The sequence below is a fragment of the Miscanthus floridulus genome, chromosome 14 (assembly GCF_019320115.1).
Source record: "Miscanthus floridulus cultivar M001 chromosome 14, ASM1932011v1, whole genome shotgun sequence".
Classification (NCBI taxonomy): Eukaryota; Viridiplantae; Streptophyta; class Magnoliopsida; order Poales; family Poaceae; genus Miscanthus; species Miscanthus floridulus.
The window spans coordinates 49,121,286-49,125,787 of record NC_089593.1 but is presented as its reverse complement, the minus strand read 5'-3'; the positions used below and the strand labels follow the sequence as shown (position 1 = coordinate 49,125,787).

Sequence of the window (4,502 nt, the reverse complement as noted above, 5' to 3'; positions counted from 1 at the left end):
TCATTTAACAAAATTCAAACAAAATGGTAATATAGTGACATATATTATTTATAGATTTCCATAACTACGATAGGATGAATTGTCTCTCCACACATCCTCTACATCACTATATGCCTCTCCCACGCGAAGGACAGTGTGGCCAATAGAGACGATGGCCCTGTTCTTTTGGCCGCGTACTTTTTTTTTTTCAGTGAAGAAATAGTATTTTTTTTTTCTCACGTTAAATTCGTAAACAGTGCTTTAAAGCTTGACTTTTCCTAAAGGGAACGACACGCGAAGGACAGTCCGGCCCATGGAGACAGTCCGTCCGGCCGCCCCTCTGCCCCCATCCTCTCCCACGCGAAGGACAGTCCGGCCACTGCTGCACCGGGGCTCGCGCTCGCGCCGGAGGCGGAGCTGCCGGACCCATCGCGGCCGCGCTGCTGCGGCCTGCGGCCACTGCTACACCGGGACCCGTGCCCGCGCCGGACGCGGGCCTGCCGGATCAATGGCGGCCGCGTTGCCGCCGAACCCGTACGAGCTGGAGGCGACGCGAAAGATGACGGCCGTGCGCCTCGAGCTCGAGGCCGCGCGTCTACGGCAGAGGCTGGCCAACAGGGATCGCCTCGCCGCCGAGCTTGCCGACACGGCCGCCAACCTCGACCACTCCGCGACGCCGAGGCGCGACTCCGCGGGGCACTCGACGACAGCGTGAGAGTTCATTCTCCATCTCGCCTGTCCCCTCGCTGCTTGCTGCGTTGAATTCTGTTGCTCTCTTGAACTGCTCGTGCCTTTAGCTCCTTGGCACACACCAAAATATCTTCCCATTATACTTTTGGGCAGGTGAAGGGCAGGATGTTGATGGTGTGTCCACGGCCGGGGATGCCCCTGCTCTTCCTGATGACGTATTCAAAGGTTCGGAGCACCTCCTTCAGCCCCATCCCGAGCTTATCTGTCTTGAATGCATTTGACAGCTAATATGTGCTCTGCAGGTAGAATCTTGGCGAGATGCCTTCAAGAAGTTCGATGAAATGTCTATATGGATGTGCTAGGCTGCAAGGACCACCGTCAAACAATCAGCCAATCAGGTACTGCATGTTGGCATGTTTTGCTCTGCCTGTGGATCGGAAATTATTTAAAATTTCATGATGTTAATAGAGCATTTGTGGCAGTCCACGGAATCCTCGGACTCCATGTTATTATTAATTAAGAGCCTAAAATTTCAGGCACTAATATCTTCAACTGATATTTGTTGAAGGTAGGAAGAGAAATAATGCAGAGTGACAAATGTTCTGTTTCTATTGAGCAGCGTAAAAATGGCATTGTTACCTCTCAAATCATTAGAGTACTCTAGCATCTTTTTTCTGGATTCTGAAAACAAAGAAGATCCTGTCGTTTTCTGGAAACTAAGGTTAGATGACTTTACTGCTTTTGTCATATATATTGATACAACCTTTCGTTTTATCTCCTAGATTGGAGCTTTATTTAACAAGATGATGTCATGTCAATGGCAAGAAAGCAAGCCTAGACCAAGCCTGCAATGCGATGGATATATGGATAGGTAGGTTTTGGAGATTAATCATCTCTATGCATAGCCATTTTGTATCTGATCAAAGGTGCATAAGACTTCTTAGTACCTGCCAATATGATGGTTCACAAACGAATTCAGAGTTTGGTTAATCATAGTTCAGGTTGTAATAAAGCTACAGTCCTGCCCCAAGCATGCAGTAGTTTTTTTCTTGCTATTATCACACTAGCAGCTGGAAATGATGGTCATTCAGTAACCGCATGATTTTATTTGCTCTTTTTATTGATCTTTTCAGACTAAGCTTCCTCTTGGATAGTCACTGGAATACCATTCTCCCAGCATGGTGGGCTCTTCTGATTGGAGTGTCGCTTTTACATGTCAATGTTCAGGTTAGTTACCTCTACCTAATTCTCTTATATTTGTTGAACCATTTTCTCTATGGAATTCAGATACACCATCTTCTGATTGGAGTGTCGCTCCAATATACAATTTTTTTCTGGCATAGTGTTTACTGCTCACATAACTAAATGTCACACACAGATTTATATCTAAGGGATATAATGATACATAGAAAACTGAATTGTGACTGTTGTGTAGGCTACAACTTTCCATGAGCCAGGTGATTATCCTAGATACCTGAAAATATACGTGGAGATTAGCCACAGCAGCCGAAAAATGCGTACCTGCTCTTCAGCTTCGGCGACAAAGGCAATGCCATAATATCTTCTTTCTCTAGGCTCAATCCAATTCAAGGGAGTTCTACATTTTCAACCGTAGAAGGCCTCAAAAGGAGCCATTTTGATGCTCACTTGATAACTGTTGTTACAGGAAAACTCGGCTAAAGGTAGTCATTTCTCCCATGAACCATTGGAAGATATAACACAAGCTCTCAACATATTTTCTAAGATCTGGTTCACTCGCTCGGTCTGTTCCGAAGTTTGTGGATGATATACTGAACTTTTGATTAGTTTAGTTCCCAAGGCCTGGTGCAAGTGTTCCCAGAAGCGAGCTATAAACTGTGGTCTGCGGTCTGAGATTATGGTCCTTGGTACTCCATGTAGTCTCACGATCTGAGAAACGTACAGCTCAACGTATTTCCCCGCGTGATATGCCGTGTTAACCGGTATAAAATACGCTGACTTGGTAAGACGATCTACAATGACCCATATAGAATCGTGACCTTGTTGTGTCAGCGGGAGGCCTGTAATAAAGTCCATACTTATTTCCTCCAATTTTCAGCATGGAATAGGCAACAGCTGAAGTAATCTAGTAGATTTCAAATGAATGGCCTTGACTCTACTGTAATTATCACACCTAGCGACATAGGCGGTGATCTCTTTCTTCATCTTGGTCCACCCAAAAAGGGTTTTTAAATCTTGATACATTTTGCTACTACAACTTGGATGAATGAGCTTCATCTAAAATTTGATTTCTAAGCTCACGGTCTTTTGGTACTACCAGTCGGTCCTCAAACTATAGCATACCTCTTTCATCCAACCTAGAATGTTTGGTTTTATGTTCTTTCATCCTTCTTTTAATGTGAAATATACCTACATCCGTCTTCTACAGTTCTATGAATTTTCTCTTAAATGAGCAACTGATAGTGATATTGTGTAGCACAATAGGATGTAGCAAATTAAATCCATCTTCCAACAAGGCTTCCAAAGTGTTGCAATGAGATTTTCGACTAAGTGCATCTGCTACAACATTGACTTTTTCTGGATGGTAGTGTACTTCTAAATTATAGTCCTTGATCAGCTCTAACCACCTACGTTGTCTCATGTTCAGCTCAGGTTAAGTGAAGATGTATTTGAGACTTTTGTGGTCAGTGTATATGTGACATGTTTTCCAACAAATAATGTCTCCATATCTTTAAGGCGTGAACAACTGCTGCGAGCTCTAAAATATGCGTAGGATAATTGACTTCATGCTTTCTCAATTGCTAAGAAGCATAGGCAATAGCTCTTCCTTCTTGTATGAGCACACACCCAAAACCTATATCCGATGCATCACAGAACACATCGAAAGGCTTTTCAATGTCGGGTTGTGCTAAAATTGGAGCAGTAGTTAACAAGGTCCACAGGGTGTGAAAAGCAGCTTCAAACTCTGGCGTCCAATTGAACTTTTCATCCATCTGGAGTAGTCTAGTCATGGGCTTAGCTATCTTGGAAAAATCTAGAATGAAACGATGATAGTAGGCTGCTAGCCTTAGAAAACTCTGAACTTCATGAATCGAAGTCGGGGCCTTCCAATCCATGACCTCTTGTACTTTGGATGGGTCTATAGATATTCCATCTTCAGATAAGATGTGACCCAAGAAGGGTACTTTGCTCAACCAGAATTCACACTTACTGAATTTGACATATAATTTATGCTCCCTCAATCTGGTTAAGACGATTCTCAGATGCTCTGCATGATCTGCCTCATTCTCCAAATAAATCATGATGTCATCGATAAATACGACCATAAACTTATCAAGATCGAGCATGAATACCGAATTTATCAAATACATGAAGTAGGCAGGAGCATTCGTTTGTCCAAAAGACATGACCAAATACTCATATAGGCCGTACCTAATGGAGAAAGCTGTTTTTGGTATATCCTCTAGCCTGATCTTAATATGATGATAGCCTGATCTTAAGTCAATCTTTGAGAATATCCTTGCTTTTGCCAACTAATCGAACAAGATATCGATACGGGGCAAATGATACTTGTTCTTAATGGTGACTCCATTGAGCGGCCTATAATCCACACACATTCTCAGGGATTTGTCCCTCTTCTTTACGAATAAAGTTGGACATCCCCATGGAGACGAACTAGGTTGAATGAGACCGTTGTCCAAAAGTTCCTGTAACTGGATTTTAAGTTCAGCTAACTCATTTGGTGGTATCCTATAGGGTCTTCTTAAGATAGGTGCCATACCTGACATTAACTCAATCTTAAATTTCACATCCTTATCAGGCGGTAAACCTGACAATTCATCTAGAAATACATT

At 43.1% G+C, this 4,502-nt stretch overlaps 1 long non-coding RNA gene across 1 annotated transcript; it reads left to right on the top strand.

Moving 5' to 3' along the window:
* Positions 1-274: 274 nt before the first annotated feature.
* On the top strand, positions 275-2,741 carry LOC136502526 (uncharacterized). The gene is made up of 6 exons (XR_010770616.1): positions 275-690; positions 823-894; positions 972-1,067; positions 1,452-1,540; positions 1,803-1,896; positions 2,105-2,741. It is a non-coding gene; the product is annotated as an uncharacterized lncRNA (long non-coding RNA).
* The last annotated feature ends 1,761 nt before the right edge of the window (positions 2,742-4,502 follow it).